Raw genomic sequence first — 20,826 nt, forward strand, 5'->3', positions numbered from 1 at the left:
AATACAACAGAATGTAGAATACAGTGTTACAATTACAGAGAAGGTGCAGAGAAAGATCAACTCTGATATATGAGAGTTTAATTCATGAGTCTGATAACAGCAGGGAAGAAACTCAGTAGGTCAGGAAGTATCTGTGAAGAGGGAGACAGAGTTAATGTTTCGAGTAGAATAATCCTTTGTCACTGGGCAACTCAGTGGCAAGCACTGCTGTCTCACAGCACCAGGGACCTGGGTTCAGTTCCAGCCTCCAGCAATTCTCTGTGTGGAGTTTGCACATTCTCCCTGTGTCTGTGTGGGTTTCTGCCCACAGACCAAAAATGTGCAGGTTAGGTGGATTGGTCATGCTAACTTGCCCATAGTGTTCAAGGTTATTGAGGTGAGTTAGCCATGGGAAATGTAGGGATAGGGTATGGGGTGGGCCTGGCTGGGATGATCTTTGGAGGGTCAGTGTGGACTCAATGGGCAGAATGGCCTGTTTCCACACTGTAACTGTTCAAGAGCAGTGTGAAAGTGACCTGAGCCTAGTTGTTTGACTCTTGCCCCACACCCACAACTGTAGTTGAGTTCCCCTGACCATCTTTTGGTACCTTTTCAAGTGAATGTCCAATTTTGTTCTCTCAACTAAGGACAATCACCTGCTGTTGTCCTTTGACCCAGACAAAACCATTTTAGCCCAATCCACAGAATTGTTAATGTGCAGAGAAGGCCATTTGGCCCATCATGTCTGCACCAGCTCTTTGATGAGGATTACCTACTGCTGCTTTTACCTGCACTGTTTCAATCCAGATTACCATCTAATAGCCCTTTGAGTGTCTCAATTTAACCTGCCTCTATCATATTTTCAGATAGTGCATTCTATAACTTAACTACTCACTGTCTTTAAGTTTTTTCTCCTGTCATCCTTGCTACTTTTGCACATCATTTTAAATCAATGCCCTCCCATTTTTGCTCCTTTTACGAGTGGGAACAGCTTCTCCCTATCTACTTTAGCCATGATTCTGATTTTAAAAACCTCTTTACCGATATGTTTTCATCACTAAATCCTCTATTCCCAGCATTACCCACGTAAGTCTCCTCTTTGTTCTCTGTGATACAATCACATCCTTCCTGTAATGTGGTGACCACAACTGTACTGTAGGTTTGGTCAGTGTGTAGGTATGTTTGCATATTTGTATTTGGGTTTTGTGTGTGTTTACACATATGCCTAGATGTTTATGAGGATGACTGTGCATAGGTGTGTATGGAGTGCATATATTTTCAGTAAGTGTCTATCTGTACATAGGTGTGTGTAGCTTTGTGTATGGGCACACATATTTGTGTGGAACTGTATCTAGGCATGTCTCTTTATAATTGTGTGTTGGTGTGTATATATATTTGGGTAGGGGCATGTAAATGTATGGGGATGTACCATGCACATTTCCCAAGTTATATAATGATCATGTGTTTGGCCTATTCACCATACTCTTGATTTATCCATTGTGTATAAATTATAAACACCACTTAAGTCACGGTTTGTAGGTGTCACTGACCAGGCCATGTTTGTTGTCCATCCCTCATTACCCTGAAGAGGATGGTGGTGAGGTGCCTTCTTGAACCCCTGCAGTGCACAGAGGATATTGTTAGGGAGGGAATTTAACTTTTCGCTGAGGGCAATTGCCACCAAAGCTTTTTATTTGGATTAAAGGTGAGTGTCCCAGGGGTAACAGCTGAGTCCTGCTGCAAACTCTGATCATTCTCTGAAGCAGAGAGTTGGCACAAGGGGGTCTTTGCCAGGTTGGCATCATGTGACAAGTGATGTGCCAACAGGGATTTGGATAAGGGATTAAATGCACAGCCTCTAAACTTGCTGATGACTCAAAGGCAGGTAATAAAATAAGTTGTGCAGAGAACATAAGGAGGCTGTGGAGGGATGTATCTAGAACAGCTGAGTGGGCAAAGATCTGGAAAATAGGGCATAATGTGTGAAAATTGTGACTGTCCATTTTGGGCACACCAGAATATATAAATTATTAGAAATTTAGAAGTTCTGAGATGCAGAAGGATTGGAGGTGTCCTGGTGCTTGAATCAAAAGCGGTGACTTGATTGAAACGTATAAAATCAGAATTTGGGGGTCAGTGCTTAAAAATCTGTAGTTGCCTATTTAAAACAGAGATGATGAAAAACATTCTCTCTCAGATGGAACTCTCTCCTTGAAAAAGTTGTGGAATCAGGTTTGTTTAATGCAAAGGTTTTTCCCTTAATTGGTTCACAGGATATGGGTATTACTGATTATTATCACCCTTCCCTAATTGCTCAGAGAGCTGTTGAGTCAACCACATTGCTGTGGGTCTGGTGTCAATTGTAGGCCAGACCAGGTAAGGATGACCGACTTCTTTCCCTTAAAGGACATTAGTGAACTAGATGGGTTTTTCTGACAATCGGCAGATGGGTTACAGCTTGCCGTTAGACATAGCTTTTTAATTCACATTTACCATTTGCCACTGTAAGGATTCAAACCCATGTACCCAGCCTGAGATTTTGGGTCATTGGCAAGGGTTTGAAAGATGAGGTGATCAGCAGTCAGGTGGATTTGATGTTACATCAGATCAGCCATGACAGTATTGAATAGCAGAGCTGATTAGAGGGCTGAATGGCCTACTTCAGCTCCTGATTCAGGAATTGTACCAGCCTCCACCCCTTCCTCTGGCAGCTCATTCCATACACGACCATGCTCTGTGTGAAAAAGTTGCCCCGAAGTCCCTTTTAAATCTTTCCCCTCTTACCTTAAACCTATGCCCTCTAATTTTGGATTCCCCTATCCTGGGGAAAAGACCTTGGCTATTCATCCTACCATGCCCCTCATGATTTCATAAATCTCTTTAAGGTTATCCCTCAGTCTCTGACAGTCCAAGGAAAATAGCCCCAACCTATTCAGCCTCTCCCTACAGCTCAAACCCTTCAATCCTGGCAACATCCTTGTAAATCTTTTCTGAACAGTTTCAAGTTTAACAACCTCCTTCCTACAGCAGGGAGACCAGAGACAAAGTGATTTTTTTTTCTTTCAGAGGGTCACAAGGCTTTGGAACACTATTTCTCAAAACATTCATCACTGTTTTAAATGGGTGACCACTGATTTTTAACCAGTGACTCCTAGTTCTAGATTCACTGTAGAAGAAGAGTCCTCGAATATTTCTAAAACTGAGGTAGGTAGTTTCTTGTTAAGCAGGGGGATGAAAGATTATCAAGTCTCACAGAGACTGCGAGAATCTGAGGTTACACTAAGATCAGCCATGATCTCATTGCCCATGATGTGGAGATGCCGATGTTGAACTGAGGTGGGCAAGGTCAGAAGACACATGACACCAGGTTATAGTCCAGCAGGTTTGTTTGAAATCACAAGCTTTCAGAGCATTGCACCTTTGTCAGATGAAGTGAACTTCACTTGACGAAGGCGCAGCACACTGAAAGCTTATGATTTCACTTAAACCTATTGGATTATAATCTGGTGTCATGTGTCTTCTGACCATGATCTCATTGAATAGTGGAGGAGGCTGGAGGGGGAGAATGGCCTCCTCCTGTTCCTAACTCACATGGCCCCTTACAGGAAATGTAAAGCACAAATAATCAAAACACCGCTAAAATATTATAAAAAGAATGCACATAGAAAATCGATGCTGAAACAATCTGAAGAAAAGAACTGTTATTTCAAATGAACTTAATTTTTTTAAAGACCTAATAGATAAATCAAAATGGGTACATAATATTTCACGCAAACAAAAGTTGTTGCTTTTGAAATTTGGTATTCTTGCATCTGACCTGATGAACAGTTTTGACAGTATGTGTTCTTTTCATAAATACTGAAATATAAAGTTTCTTTTCAGGATCAGATCTGGTTATTACTCAGATTGTCATTAGCAGATTGATCAAGCAAGGCATAACTTTTTAACAGGATCTCGAACAACAATGTGGGAGCAAAAATTGGGAAATTCTCATCAAATCAATTGATTTCACCAACCACTGGCTCCAGGAGAGGGTGAAGGGGTTAGGAGGCAAATTTCAACTGTTGCAGACCCCTTATTTATTCAACACTATTTGAAGGATTTGTGCCTTAATCTGCCCATATGTCCAATCCTGAAGTTTCAGAGAGGTAATAACAATGAACATTATCAGTTCATGACGTAAAGTCCCCCAGTCTCCAGATCATTATGCAGTGTAATGAGAATGCACATATCAATGATTTTGTTGCTTATGATAATATAACTCATCACAAGCTTGCTTCATTTAACCCAAACCTGCCATTAAATTTGAAGCAGAAAGTTAAGCCTGGTAATTGGCAGTTTAATTATCTTTTTAATGAGGCTAGGATTGTCGATGACTGCAGTGAGCCTACCTGGCCCAGGAGGTGAACAATTAAAAGGGATGCATCTCATTCAGCTATATTAGACCATAAAATATAGGAGCAGAATTAGGCCATTCAGCCTATTGAATCTGTTCTGCCATTCCATCATGGCTGATATGTTTCTCGTTATTCATTGTTTGCAAGTATTTTAAAAATGCAGTTTGTTAGTTTTAGTTTTAATTTTATTTTTCCTTTTCTATCTCTTATATTCTGTCTTGCAATCCAATCTTTTTTTTCCTCTATTTCTATATGAGTTTGGAGTCTACTTCACTGAATTTCCTTCTCCACAATTCCTCTTTATTTCCTGACTTGAAATCTCTTTAGTTAAGGTGACAGATTGTTAGTGCCTTCTCTGACACCCTTCTGCCCTCACTCCACCATTATCAGCTCCCCTTCTCAGGAAATTACAGGGCAACTCTTTTAAAAATCTAAACACATCACAACAGAGCATGTAGTGACAACATCCATCAAAACCTAGCCTATTAATTTACACACATGGAAGCCAAATAATTCAAAACTAAACCTTGGAATTTCAAAGTAGCAATATTCCCCATTATTAATAAATCACTTCCAACATAATCCTGCAGCAATCATCTATTGTACACAACAGAAACTATACTGAGTACCAATGTGTAGATTTCTTCTCATTTTGATCACAGAAAATCGCTTTACAATCAAATGATGTTTGAACTGACTGAGACAAATAATCCTTCATTGTCACTGATTTCTCTGGAGATTTAGTTAAATAGAATGAAAAAGACATCTGTCACACACCATGCCATTTGGGCTGCCGTGTAGGAACAGATTAACAGTCCGCCTCCCATAACTCCCCTTTATCTCCAACAAGATAGCAATACGTAGAGTCAAAGAGGTGTAAAGCACAGAAACAGACTCTTCGGACAATTCAAAGGAACAGACGTTCCAATCTGACCTCGTCCCACTTGCCAGCATTTGGCTCATATCCTTCTAAACCCTTCCTATTCATATACTAATCCAGGTGCCTTTTAAATGTTGAAATTGTACTAGCCTCCACCACCTCCTCTGGCAGCTCATTCCATACACGCACCACCCTCCGCATGAAAAAGCTATCTCTCAGGTCCTTCTTAAACCTTTCCCCTCTCACCTTAAGCCTATGTTTTCTAGTTTTGGACTCTCCCAACCCAGGGAAAAGATCTTGTCTATTCACCCTTTCCATGCCCATAATGATTTTATAAACCTCCACAAGTTCACCTCTCAGCCTCCGACGTTCCAGGGAAAAAAGCCCCTGCCTATTCAGCCTCTCCCTATAGTTCAAACCCTCCAGTACTGGCAACATCCTTGTAAATCTTTTCTGCACCCTCTCAAGTTTAACAACATCCTTCCTATAGAAAGAAGACCAGAATTGTATGCAGTATTCTAAATGTGGCCATGGAGTAGGCTATTCAGCCCACTGAGTCTCCTCCCCCATTCAGTGAGATCATGGCTGATCTGATAATCCTCAACTCCACTTTCTTGCCTTTTCCCCATCACCCTTGATCCCTTTACTGATTGAAAGTCTACCTCAATCTTAAATATACTTAATGACCCAGCCTTGGCCACCCTCCAAGGTAAAGAAATCTACAGATTCACTCTCCTCAGAGATGAAATTCTTCCTCATCTCTGTCTAACCGTACGACCCCTTATTTTGAGATGATGCCCTCTGGTCCTAGATGGGAAAGGAAAAACAAACGTTCTGCGTCTACCCTGTCAAGTCCTGTCAGAATCTTGTATGTTTCAATAAGGTTGCTTTTCATTCTTCGAAACTCCAATGAGTACAGGCCCAACCTATTCAATTTGAGGCACAGTTTTAGCAAAACCTCCCTCTATTATACTCCATTCCTTTTGAAATAAAGCCCAACAGTTATTTGGCTCCCCTATTATCCCCTGAACTTTGATATTAGCTTTTTTGTCCCTGGCCCTGGTCTGCCTGCAGTCATGTCTCTAGGATCACAGTATATCCCAATCTAAAATTTACTGTCAGGTATATAAATACAAAGGCCTCAAACCCTTTGATTTGGTTCTGGATTATAACTCACTCCTGGGTTATTGTCACACCTCACTGGAGTAGTGCACTGGAAATCAAGCCCCATTAGCCCTGAGTAATCACAAAAGCTATATATTTTATTAAAAAATGTAAGATTCCCTAATTTACTTGTCACTTGGACTCAGGTTAACAGAAAAACAGTCTACAACTCGAAACTTAAGAATGACAATTACAAATAAATAATTGTTTACCAGCAGCTGAATTCTATGAACTGTCAACATAAAACTCCCCCAGTTGAAACTGTTAATAAAACATCCTTCACACACAAATACAGGCTATATAAAAAAACTACAGTGCTATGGGTAGAGAGAATAACTGCAAAAGCTGGTGTTAGGGTCGAAGGGAATGACTGGGAAGGGAGTTCAATGGTTCCTGCCCACAGGGTTCACTGAGTTGATCTTCTTTACTTGTCAGGACTTGCTGTTCCTCAATCTCTCTTTCTCCAGCTACTTTTCACTTGTAGGAGCCACGGAGCAACTGCTTCATAAATTATAAAGTCTCTGACTTGCTGCTTAAGAGCCACAACTAGCGAAGGAAAATAAACAAAGGCTTGTTTTTGGGCAGACAGAAAAAGATGCCATCTCCATTTTTGGCGGTCTGAAGGTTTTTGGCGCAGTTGTTCACATTCACACATTGTCCAGCTACCTGGGTAGAAATCATATAGTCATTGGCAGTCAGAAGGTGTTTATTCACAACGGGTTTCCATTCCACAGACTAATCAATTCCTTGTTGCCAGCTAGACCCCAGTATGTAGACATTCATTGGCATCATCTTGTCTGCAGTAATGTCCCCCCACTGCTTGAGAAAGTAGCAATGTGACAATGTGAACAGCAATTACGAATGTTGGTAACTTGTTTTTTAAAAACATTTTGAACTCCTTCCACAACCATTTATTTTTAAAACAGTCCTTCTTCCATTTCAGTCAACAATCAAAATTATGTAAAAGCAAAAACAGTCTTTACATTATCCTCTAATTCTAAATATCCTGGATCCCTCAAGTAGATACCAGACTGGATCTCAATCTTGGCCATTTGTTATTCCATATAGAAACACCATTAAATTCCTCAATTAGACCACACGCTGTAACTCATTCCCAAGTATCTGTTACTCCATATAAATCCCCCAAAACCCATAGATTTAATTCCAATCAGTGACCTACTCTTAGTGCATCTATTTTCTACTTACATAAATACTCTGGAGTCCTCAATTAAATACCAGTGTGTAATTCACTCCTCGGCATCTGTTGTTCTGTATGTAGCACCCCCCCCCCCCCCCCCACCCCCCTCCCTCCACCTCGACTCCCCCCAACAAACCCTGTATTGGACCCCAGCCTGTAACTCACTCTGTTACTGTCTATTGCAGCTGGAGTCTGTTGCAGGGATCTGTAGTTACAATAGTCAGACACAAGTGTTAGCTTCTTATCACTGTGTAGAACACCATGTAATATTTAGCGCTCACTCTTCCAAAACCTACCTTAGAGGGAGCAGCAAAGAGGCTGATTTCACGTCTCTTCCATGTGTTGTCTTGTGTCATTTAAATATAACTTTTAAAGCCAGTCATCGAAAACAAATTACTCTTTCTCAAGGTCAATTTTAAAATGAGAATAGTTCCATTTCATTGATCTGCATTGTGAAGAATTTTTTTTAGTTTATTCTCAAGTTGTGTCACTGGTGAGGTCAATATGTATTCCCCATCCCTAAATTACCCCTGTGGGAAATAGCTGTCTTCTTGATTACAACTGAGTGGCTTACTGCATCTGGGAAGAGTCAGCCACATTGCCGTGGGTCTGGAGTCACATGTTAGTCAGACCCGGTAAGGATGACAGATTTCCTTCAGTGTCACTGGGTCAGATCCTGGAATTCCCTCCCTAAGGGCATGGACTGCAGTGGTTAAAGAAGACAGTTCACCTTCTCAAGGGGCAAATAGGGACAGAAAATAAATGCTGGCCCAGCCAGTGAGGCCCACATCCCATGACTGAAAAGAAAATTACATGGAGTTATCTGAATTTAATTTGCATAGAGGCTGAGGCAGGATCCATAGTCATATTTCTGGACTCATGGGTTTTTAAACGTATTCTTTCATTGGATGTGGGTACCACTGCAAGGCCAGACTTTGTTGCTCATCATAGCTTTCCCTTGAACGGAGTGCCTTGCTCAGATCATCGCAGCAGTCAATTAAGAGTCAACCATGCTGCTATGGGTCTGGGGTCACATATAAGTCAGACTGGGTAAGGACAACACATTTCACTCGCTTGAGCCTTCTCTGCCATTCAACAAACTGCAGCTTTAAATTGTCCTGAAATATTGAAGAATATTCAACAAAACGAGGAGGGAAGGGAGATAGCGAGATGGAGATTGTACAGCAATGGGTTAAAGCAGTGTTTGCAGATGAACTGGAGCTGAAGGGTTCTATACAGATGGAACTCTGGTTAGCAACAAGAAGTCAGTTGGTTTGTGGACTAGTGACCAGATGACAATGACAAAGCCCTTCTGCCTGCCAATAGCCATTAACTGAGTAGCTTAGGTCTGGAAACAAATACAGAGAATCCATCAATTCTCCATCAACCAGGTGCTCACTCTCTGTTCTCTGCAGTAAGCCATTTTTAAAAAGTCAGACAAATTGGGGAACCTTTGTGTAGTTTTTGTAATCTTTATCATTTGCTGATTCATATTAGCTGAATTAGCTGAATCTTGTCCTCATATTACTATCATTGCTAAGTAGAGGTGCCTTCAAGTGAGCTCATTAATTAGTCTTATCTCATTATGCAACAGCAGCCTATAATAGCTTGCTTTTTACTTGACTCCAGGATGCAGTCTTGTAAGAAACAATCCTGAATACATTTTATGAACTTCTCATCTGTGCTAATTAACAGAGTCACTCCTCCATCTTTACTTAGCTTCCTGTTCTTCCGAAATGTCAGGCATGTTTCAAGCTTTGGCAATATACAGCCATTTATGTGTATTATCTATCAGGTTGTATTTATTTATTTATTTCTGTTTGAGCTATTAGTTCATCAGTTCTGAAGAAGGGTCACTTGACCTGAAATGTTAACTCTGATTTCTCTCTACAGATGCTGCCAGATCTGCTGAGCTTTTCCAGCAATTTCTGTTTTTGTTTCTGATTTTCAGCATTTGCAGTTCTTTCAGTTTTTATTTAGTTCATCTGTTTTGTGATGAATGCGATGTATATTCAGATAGATAGCCTTTAATTTTAATCTCTCAATAATTCTTTCAGCCTTATTTATTATCAACTGTTCAAGTTGTATTTTCTATTCTTTTCCATCATGATCTGTTTACTATTTCCATATTAATACCCTTCTCTCTTGCCTTAACTTCATTTTGATAAATCTTCCCAAATTTGATCCCTTACCCTACTAATTATTTTAACCCTCTCTATATTTCCCTAGTTATGCAACTCACTAGAATACTGATTGCCAGTACAGTTCCAGTGTAGATTGTCACAGCCTCCACTTGCCCAGTCCTGGTGCCCCACAAACTGGAACCCACATCTCTCTAATCTTTTGGATTATAGGTTTGCTCGCTGAGCTGAAAGGTTCATTTCCAGACGTTTTGTTACCTTACTAGGTAACATCTTCAGTGGACCTCACACAAAGCAATGCTGAAAATTCCTGCTTTCTATTTATATGTTTGGGTTTCTTTGGGTTGGTGATGTTATTTCCTGTGGTGATGTTATTTCCTGTGGTGAAGTCACTTCCTGTTCCTTTTCTCAGGGGGTGGTAGATGGGGTCTAACTTGACGTGTTTGTTGATAGAGTTCCGGTTAGAATGCCATGCTTCTAGGAATTCTAGTGCATATCTTTGTTTGGCTTGTCCTAGGATGGATGTATTTTCCCAGTCGAAGTGGTGTCCTTCCTCATCTGTATGTGAGGATACTAGTGAGAGAGGGTCATGTCTTTTTGTGACTGGTTGGTGTTCATGTATCCTGCTGGCTAGTTTTCTGCCTGTTTGTCCAATGTAGTGTTTGTTGCAGTCCTTGCACGGTATTTTGTAAATGACATTAGTTTTGCTCATTGTCTGTATAGAGCCTTTCAAGTTCATTAGCTGCTGTTTTAGTGTGTTGATGGGTTTGTGGGCTACCATGATGCCAAGGGGTCTGAGTAGTCTGGCAGTCATTTCCAAGATGTCTTTGATGTAGGGGAGAGTGGCTAGGGTTTCTGGGTGTGTTTTGTCTGCTTGTTTGGGTTTATTGCTGACAAATCGCTGGACTGTGTTCACTGGGTACCCATTCTTTTTGAATACACGATTTTCCTCTGCTCTGTGTAGTTTCTCTGTACTGCAGTGTGTGGTGGCTCATTGAAATAATGTTCTGACACAGCTTCGTTTGTGGGTGTTGGGATGATTGCTTCTGTAGTTCAATATTTGGTCCGTATGTGTTGTTTTTCTGTAGACGCTGATTTGAAGTTTCCCCATTGACTGTTTGCTCTACTGTGACATCTAGGAATGGCAGTTTGTTGTTGTTTTCCTCCTCTTTAGTGAATTTTATGCCAGTAAGGGTATTATTGATGGTCTTGAAGGTTTCCTCTAACTTGTTTCTTTTAGTGATGACAAAGGTGTCACCCACGTAGTGGACCCAGAGTTTGGGTTGGATGATTGGCAGAGCTGTTTGCTCAAGTCTCTGCATTACTGCCTCTGCTAAGAACCCTGATATTAGAGATCCCATGGGTGTTCCATTAGTTTGTCTGTAAGTTTTGTTGTTGAAGGTGAAGTGGGTGGTAAGGCATAGGTCCATTAGCCTGATGATATTCTCCTTGTTGATGAAGTTAGTTGTGTTTGGTGTATGTGTCTTTGGATCTTCTAATAGTGTAGTCAGTGTTTCCTTGGCCAGGTTAATGTTGATTGAAGTAAACAGGGCTGTTACATCAAATGAGACCATTATTTCGTCCTCTTCTATCTTAATGTCTTTGATGGTCTTCAGGAAATCTTGGGTGGAGTGGATGGAGTGGCATGCATCTTCTACTAAGTGTTTTAGTATTTCATGTAGCTCCTTGGCTAATCTGTAAGTTGGTGTTCCAGGTGGTGAGACTGTGGGTCTGAAGGGGGCTCCTGCTTTGTGAATTTTGGGTAAACCGTAGAAGCGTGGTGTGTTGGATCCATCTGGTTTCATTTTTTGGAAGTTGGTCTTATTTGTCTAGATTTCTGAAGTTTTTTGAGTAGGGCTGTGATTCGGTTCTCTAGTTGTGGGGTCGGGTCTATCGCACTTGTTGGTAAGTGTTGGTATCTGTAAGTAATGTGTTTGCTTTTTCAATGTAGTCTTTTCGATTGAGAATGACTGTCAAGTGTCCTTTGTCTGCAGGTAGGATAACACAGCTCAGCTTAGCAAACAAACCTACATCCAAAACCTCAACCTGAGCTACAAATCTTCTCAAAACTCGCTATTTCTCTAATCTGATTTCACCCTATGCCAATTTGTACACAGCCTAGGTAATATCTCAAAGAGTATTACCCTTGAGGTCTTGTATCTTAATTTGGTTCCCAGCATTCCATAGTGACTCTATAATCATCTCTTTCCTTGTCATCTCTATATCATTGGGACCTACAACCAAAGTAGTAGCTGCTAGTGGCCAACATTCTACTCTCCATTGAGCTCATGCAAATCATATCCCAATGCACACCAAGTCCCGTGGCAGAGGTAATGGATGGGGTGAAATGTGAGAGTTCCAAGTTACTGGAAAGGCTGGAGAGGCTTAGAGTGGAGAAGTCACCATCTCTGGGTGGCCGCTATAGGAAGCAGGAGGTGGAGATAGTGGAAGGGCTTTCCACAATCTTCCTGAGAAGGGGCCAGAGAATTGGAATTGATAAATGTGACATTCTTATTCAAGATGGGAGAGTACTAGCAACTAAAGGCCTGTTAGATTTTTCAGCAATTATTTTTGAAAAGATACTCAGGGGAAGAAACAGCAACAGGCACTTGTGGAGGTTTAATTAAGGAGAACACAGATTTGGAAATGGCAGATCATTCTTGACTAACTAATTGAATGTTTTTTATGAAATAGTGAAGAAGGCTGGCAAAGAGAATGTGGTGGATGTTATTTACATGGATTTTTAAAAGCCATTGACATAAAAGGCTGCTTAACAAAATTTAACTTTATGGAAAAGGAGGGTCTGTGGAAGCTTGTATAAGAAAATATTGACTCAAGGACAAAAAAGTCGTTTTTTTTCCCCAAGTTGTTAGGAAGTGGTTCTAAATATTCTTCTTTGGACTATTGCTTTATGTACATAAATAGCTTGGCTACAGGAATACAGAATAAAACTTCATAATTTGCCATGATTCTGAACATAGCTGACAGTGGGATGATACAAATAAACTCCCAAAAAACATAGATAAACAACAGAGTGGGCAGGTGAGGTACAAGGTGATGTATTTTGTCAGAAGGAAGAGGCAGAGGCGATATTGACGAAATAGAATAATGATAAAGAGCTGTACAGAGACAGAGGGACCTGGGAGCTAATGTACATTGATCCATGAAGGTAGCAGGCTCTATTGATAGAGTACTTACCAAAGAATATGAGACCTTTGTAAAGAAAGGTATGGAGTAAAAAAGCAGGGAATTTATATGGAAACTCCAAAAAATGTTCTGATAATCCCCCAGCTAGAGAATTACATTCAGTTCTGGTCACCACACTTTTGAGGATCCTTAAGAGGGCACAAACGAGACTCGCCAGAATGGTTCCAGAATTAAGAGATTTTAACTATAGGTTTCCAAGCTGGTGCTACTCTCCTTGAAGCAAAGGCCAGTAAATGCATGATGAATGCACGTTTTTATAAGTTAGTTAACAGCTGAGGACTAAAGACAAAGCATCTGACTTTGAATTGGGGAGAGCCACGGAATCTGAGATAGCTCTTTTGACTTTGTAAGGGCATACAGATTCCCTGACATAGAGAAGCAGCAACTCTTGTGAGTGGTAGAATTCTGCTAGCTACAAGGCAGAATGTTAGTGAAAATGTTTCTGAATGAAGACATGGAACCTGCAGAGATTTGATGTCACTGGAAGATTCTCACAGACAGGCCAAGAAAAGGAATGACTGGACTGAACTTTAGTGCTGGAAAGGGGGTTTGGAATACAGAGGGACAGGACTTTTGGTAGTCACAGGGATGTCATGACTCAATTAAGCAGGAAGAAATAAATCCATTGGAAGCTGGGAATAATTTGCATTCTATCTGTAAAGATTCCAATTCTGCTACATGTGGTTATCAGTTGTGTTATTACAGTAATAAGAGTTATCATTTCTTTAGTCTAGACTATTAGTTGTCTCTTAAGTAATGCATGTTCAATGCTGATTTTCATTTGTTACTGTAATAGACTTAAAATTTGAAACCTTCTCATAGAATTCCTTTAAGTTAATTATTAGAAATTCAAGACTGCTTTTAAAATATCCTGCCTCTACACGGATCATGATAAAGGAAGATTTGGTAAAGATGTAAAAGATTATGACAGGTTTGGATAAAGTACACAGAGATTTAAATGATTTACAAGGATACAAGGATGGGAAGGTTTGAGCTATAGGGAGAAGCTGAATAGGCTGGGGCTGTTTTCCCTGGAGCGTCAGAGGCTGAGGGGTGACCTTATAGAGGTTGATAAAATCATGAGGGGCATGGATAGGGTGAATAGTCAAGGTCTTTTTCCCAAGTTGGAGGAGTTCAAAACCAGACAGTGTAGGTTTAAAGTGTGAGAGGAAAGATTTAAAAGGGGCCTAAGGGGCAATATTGTCACATTGAGGATGGTACATAATATGGAATGAGCTTCCACAGGAAATGGTGGAGGCTGGTACAATTACAACATTTAAAATGCATCTGGATGGGTATATGAATATAAAGGGTTTAGAGGGATATGGCTGAAACTTTATTGCTGGAACAGCACAGCAGGTCAGGCAGCATCTAGGGAACAGAAGATTCGACGTTTCGGGCACATGCCCTTCTTCAGGAATGATTCCTGAAGAAGGGCATGTGCCCGAAACGTCGAATCTTCTGTTCCCTAGATGCTGCCTGACCTGCTGTGCTGTTCCAGCAATAAAGTTTCAGCTTTGATCTCCAGTGTCTGCAGACCTCACTTTCTCCTCCTTAGAGGGATATGGGTCAAGTGCTGCCAAATGGAACTAGATTAGATTAGGATATCTGGTCGGCATGGATGTGTTGGACCAAAGAGTCTGTTTCCGTTCTGTATATCCCTATGACTCTATGATAGTGCAAGAACTGGGTGACACAGATTTGAGATTTTACACAGAAGATGCAAAGGGAACAGTTTTTACACCGAGTTTGGTAAGGACCTGGAATTTGCCGCTGATAAGTGTGGTGGAAGTGGACACAATGGACTCATTCATGAGGAAATTGACTGTGCACTCGAGGGAAATAAATAGCAGTACAGAACCAGGGAATTAGACAAAATTAGACAAACTGGATTGCTTTATGGAAACAGGCATGAATGGCTGATGGCCTCCATCTGTGCAGTAGTGTCTCTGTGCCACATTACCCCTGTGCTTACTTACCTGCAATGGACTGCTCTTCCAACGGAGCATTGACTTTAAAATTCTCAGCACAGACAGACCATTCAGTCCAGCAGGTCCATACTAATCTTTATGCTTTTTATTGGAGCCTCTTTCAACATGATTATTAGAATCATAGAATCCTTCCAGTGCAGAAAGAGGCTATTTAGCCCATCAAATCTACATTTATCCTCCAAAGAGCATCACACCCTATCCCTGTAACCCTGCATTTACTATGGCTAAACCACCTAGCCTGCATATCTATGGATTGTCGTAAGAAACCAGAGCACCCGGTGGAAACCTGCACTGATTGGGATAAAGGCCAGGTGGATCTCATTGACTATGGGGTTGATTGATTGGGGTTGTTAGTTTGAGTGAATCAGGGTGCACTGGCTGACCAATAGAATTGAATTGAATTTATTGTCATGTGTACCAAGGCATAGTGAAAAGCTTTGTCTCCTCCAGATCTTCGGGCACTTGGTACGTAGTGGGGAGGGCAGGTCTGAAGACCTCCTCGTGGGTCTGCTCTTGGGCCTGGCCAAACTGGCCACAAGCAGGTCCAGGCAGCGGGCCGGAGAGGGGGTTGTTAGGGCCGATTACCTGCCCCTCTTCCACAGATACGTTAGAGCCCGGGTGTCTCTGGAGAAGGAGCACGTGGTGTCCACCAACACCCTGGAGTTGTTCAGGGAGAGTTGGGCGCCACAGGGAGTGGAGTGCATTATTTCCCCCTCCAACTCTATTTTGATTTAATCCCTGCCCTCCCCTTCACTGTTTGATCACACAACACTGTCCTTTGATGTGAAGGGCACTGCTTGTCACTGGCCACTCGGGTGTTTCTTTTCTTCCTGGTGGTGGAAATGTGAATGAAGGTTTGTGCACCTTGTGTCTTTCACTGTTCTCACACCTGCACACACACAACATGGGTGCTGGAGAAAAAATAAGCACTACCGCAGTTAGGTGGTAGTGTGGGGGTTTAAAAAGAAAAAGATTTTAAAAAGTTTAAAAAAAAGAAAATAAAACTTTGTCTCCTCCTGATCTTCGGGCACTTGGTAGGGAGGGCAGGTCTGAAGACCTCCTCGTGGGTCTGCTCCTGGGCCTGGCCAAACTGGCCATCAACAGGTCCAGGCAGCGGGCCGTGGAGGGGGTCGTTAGGGCCGATTACCTATCCCTCTTCCGCGGTTACGTTAGAGCCCGGGTGTCTCTGGAGAAGGAGCACATGTTGTCCACCAACACCCTGGAGTTGTTCAGGGAGAGTTGGGCGTCGCAGGGAGTGGAGTGCATCATTTCCATCTCCAACTCTATTTTGATTTAATCCCTGCCCTCCCCTTCACTGTTTGATCACACAACATTGCCTTTTGATGTGAAGGGCACTGCTTGATGTGAAGGACACTGGCCCCTCGGGTGTTTCCTTTCTTCCTGGTGGTGGAAATTTGAATAAAGGTTTGTGCACCTTGTGTCTTTCACTATGTCTCACACCTGCACACACACAACGTGGGTGCTGGGGAAATAGATAAGCACTACTGCAGTTAGGCGGTAGTGTGGAAGAAAAAAAGCTTTGTCTTGTGAGCAATATATGCAGATCACATAGTTAAGTAGCTTAGATAGTAAAGAATAGGTAAAAACAAAAACACAGGTACAGCCGAATGTTAAGTGTTTGTGAGTCAATTCAGTGTTCAAACAACAGTAGGGTGGAAACTGTGGTGAAACCGGCTGGTGCATGTGTTCAGGTTTCTGTACCTTCTCCCCGATGGTAGAGGTTGTAGAAAAACATTGCCAGGGTGGGATGGATCTTTAAGAATGCTGGCGGCCTTTCCTTGACAGCGAGCCTGGTAGATGGATTCTATAGATGGGAGGTTGGCCTTTGTGATTGTCCCAGCTGAGTTCACCACTCTCCGTAACCATCTCCAACCTTGAATGGTACAGTTGCCATACCAAGTAGTGATACATCCAGACAGAATGCTCTCACTGGCACACCTAGAAACGTTGGTAAGGGTATTCACTATCATGCCAAATTTCCTCAGCTTCCTGAGGAAGAAGAGACGTTGTTGGGCCTTTGTAACCAGTGCGTCCACATGAAGAGTCCAAGAAAGCTTTTTAGATTAGATTAGATTACTTACAGTGTGGAAACAGGCCCTTCTGCCCAACAAGTCCACACCGACCCGCCGAAGCGCAACCCACCCATACCCCTACATTTACCCCTTTAACCTAACACTATGGGCAATTTAGCATGGCCAATTCACCTGACCCGCACATCTTTTGGACTGTGGGAGGAAACCGGAGCACCCGGAGGAAACCCACGCAGACACGGGGAGAATGTGCAAACTCCACACAGTCAGTCGCCTGAGTCGGGAATTGAACCCGGGTCTCTGGCGCTGTGAGGCAGCAGTGCTAACCACTGTGCCACCGTGCCACCGTGCCGCTTGTTGTGGATGACCACTCCCAGGAGCTTGACACTCTCACTCGTTCCACCTCTGTGCTGTTTATGTGTAGGGGGGGCATGAGTAACATCTTGCCGCACGTCAATAATGAGTTCCATGGTTTTGCTGGCATTGAGAGCTAGGTTGTTCTCAGTGCCCCATTGTTCCAGGTCTTCCACCTCCTGTCTGTAGTCTGTTTCATGGCCATCTGAGATTCAACAGACTATGGTGGTGTCATCAGCGAATTTGTAAATGGCATTAGTCTGGTATTTGGTGATGCGGTCATGGGTATACAGTGAGTACAGTAGGGGGCTGAGTATGCACCCATGGGGGGCTCCAGTGTTGAGTATAAGTGAGGATGAAATATTGTCCCCAATCTTCACTGATTGTGACCTGTGGGTCAGGAAACTGAGGATTCAGTTGCAGAGAGTAGTGCTTAATCTGAGATCACTAAATTTAGTAATCGGTCTTGAGAGGATAATAGTGTTGAAGGCTGAACTGTAGTCAATGAATAGGAATCTTACGTAGCTGTTCTTGGTGTCAAGATATTCTAGGGAGGAGTGAAGGGCAAGTGATATGGCATCTGACTTGGATCTGTTAGTCCGATAGGCAAATTGGAATGGGTCAAGAGTAGTGGGGACACTGGAGTTGATTAATGCCATGACCAGCCTTTCAAAGCACTTCATGACCAACGAAGTTAGCGCCACTGGGCGATAGTCATTGAGACATGCTGCACGAGCCGCCTTAGGCACAGAAATGATGTTGGCCCTCTTGAAACAGACAGGGACAGTGGCCTGCTGCAGGCAGAGGTCGAAAATGTCCAAGAAGACCTCTGCCAGTTGATCTGTGCATGTTCTGAGTGCATGGCCTGGTACTCCATCTGATCCTATCGCTTTCCTTGGATTTACACTGAGGGAAAACTGATCCTGACCTCTGATGCAATGACTGTTGGGATAGGTTCGTCAGGACTTGTCGGAATAGGTGTTACCTCTCCACCGAAAATCTGCTCAAAGCGAGCATAGAAGACACTAAGACGATTTGGGAAGGATATGTCATCATCTGCTATCTTGCACTGTCTCGTTTTAGAACCTGTGATGTCATTTAGTCCTTGTCATAGTCACCGGGTGTCTGCCTGGGTCTCTAGTTTGGATCGGTATTGGTTCTTGGCTGTCTTAATGGCTCTGCGATGGTCATACTTGGATTTCTTATATTTGATTGGGTCTCCTAATCTGAAGGAGAAAGTGAGGTCTGCAGATGCTGGAATCTAAAAGATTCCTGAAGAAGGGCTAATGCCCGAAACGTCGATTCTCCTGTTCCCTAGATGCTGCCTGACCTGCTGCGCTTTTCCAGCAACACATTTCCATCTCCTAATCTGAAGGAGAAAGTGAGAACTGCAGATGCTGGAGATCAGAGCTGAAAATGTGTTGCTGGAAAAGCACAGCAGGTCAGGCAGCATCCAAGGAGCAAGAGAATCGACATTTCGGGCATGAGCCCTTCTTCAGGAAATGCCATGTCTCCTAATCTGAAGGCCTCACACCTGGTTTTATAGCAGGTTCTATATGTCCTGATTCATCTCGGGTTTCCTGTTGAGATTGACTTCCTCGGTATACAGTCCTCCACACACTTGCTGATAAAATCTGTGACGGTGGGGGCGTACGCGTCCAAGGTACCTGAGGACTGTTTGAACATGGCCCAATCAGCCAATTCCAGACAGCACTGGAGTTGATCCTCTGCCTCCTCCGACCACCACTGGACCTGTATCCACAAGGGGGTCTCCTGCTTGAGCTTTTGCCTGTAAGCCGGGAGAAGAAACACGGCATTGTGGCCAGAGTTCCCGAAATGAGGGCGGGGGATGGAGCGGTAGGCATCCTTCACAGTGGTGTAGCAGTGGTCTAAAATGTTCAGGCCCCTGGTGGAGCAGGTAATGTTCTGGTGGTACTTGGGCAACACATTCCTTAGATTGGCTTGATTGAAGTCGCCAGTCACAATAAACAGGGCCCCGGAGTGTTCCGTCTCCAGGGTGTTAGTGGTGGAGTACAGCAGATCCAGAGCTTCCTCAACCTTTGCTTGTGGTGGTATGTACACAGTACTTAGTATAGCAGTGGTAAATTCCCGTGGTAGATAGAAGGGGCAGCATTTGATGGTGAGGAGTTCAATATAAACAGGGGATTTAGAGAGATTCCCCACTTTTGTGACTGGCTCTGAGCTGACTGGTCAGACCCCATGTACTGTGCACATGTAAATGAAGGATGACTTGGTGACGGGATACCAGGCTCTGTGCAGTTATTTCAAAATCCACGCAAATATGGGCAGAATATGCAAACTGAAAACAGTCACCCGAGGCTGGAATCAAACCCAGGTCCCTGCCACTGTGAGGCAGCAGTGCTAACCACTGAACCACCATAATGCTCTCACCATGTCCTTCTGATCTGTTATCCCGAATGCATCCCTGTAATTTCAGTTCAACCATGACACATGGTAGTGACTTCCATATTATCACCACTTTCTGAATAAACAATGTTTCTCCATATTGGATTTATTAGTGACCATCTTTTATTTTAAGCCATATATGTCCTTACATATATCACTAGACAGTGATTGCTGGCAGATTCTTAAAAAGAAAATGTGCACATTTCCTTTTAAGTCCAGTCTCTAAATAGTGATCAGGTGTCTGTCTGATTGTTTTCCTCCTTTAAGCTAGGGTTAACTGTAGTAATGTACAATCTCCTTGTCTTAGATCAGCAAACACAGGACAGATTGAGGATTAAACTTGGATTTCTCCTGGTCTGCATGGCTCGGTTTCAACTCAACCATTTCAGGAACTAAGTATTTACAGCTTCCACGATACTGAAATCAAAGCTTCGGATACATATCTCATTTCACATTGAAAATGTGTTTCTCCTTCGGGTTAACTGCAACAATCTGTCAAAACATTTAATATATTACAAGCCTAGTTACAAGGCTGATTGTTGCAAGCTCTCTATGCTGCTAATTTACCTTGCCCGTGCATTTGGAAAGGAACTTCGGTAACGAGACTGAATTGCTCGCATATATACTCCAGATGCCTAATGGGTTTTATTTAGCACTTAGCCAGGTGAATTGATGACTGTAGGTCTTCCAAGTAAAATATAGCATCAGCTGTTCAAATGTTTCGTACATTATACTAACATAGGTGCTTTTCATTCAGTTTGGTGTCTTTATGGCATTCTCCGATATAACCTACTCAATGAACCTGACAGAGTAAGTATTAGTTAGACAGATGTCTTGTAGAATGAAAACTGCAAGTGTCCTTTAAGATTTGGCCAGTTCTCACTTGTTCTCTAACACTAGAGTGTGTGAAATAGAATGACAGTGATATAACATGGAAGGTGACCAATCAGTTGTCAGATCTGTCCCACTCTATCCCACTCTTTCCTCACAGCCCGGCAACATTTTTTCCCCTTTTCAAGAACTTATCTAATTCCCTT

The 20,826-nt window shown here is 42.5% G+C and overlaps 1 pseudogene; it reads right to left on the reverse strand.

Annotated features, from left to right (window-relative positions):
• Nucleotides 1–6,966: 6,966 nt before the first annotated feature.
• LOC148150492 (uncharacterized) lies at nt 6,967–20,409 on the reverse strand (annotated as a pseudogene).
• Between the last annotated feature and the right edge of the window lie 417 nt (nt 20,410–20,826).

The sequence above is a fragment of the Chiloscyllium plagiosum genome, unplaced genomic scaffold (assembly GCF_037043375.1).
Source record: "Chiloscyllium plagiosum isolate Xiang-an unplaced genomic scaffold, Cpla_swu_hap1 HiC_scaffold_4, whole genome shotgun sequence".
Classification (NCBI taxonomy): domain Eukaryota; kingdom Metazoa; phylum Chordata; class Chondrichthyes; order Orectolobiformes; family Hemiscylliidae; genus Chiloscyllium; species Chiloscyllium plagiosum.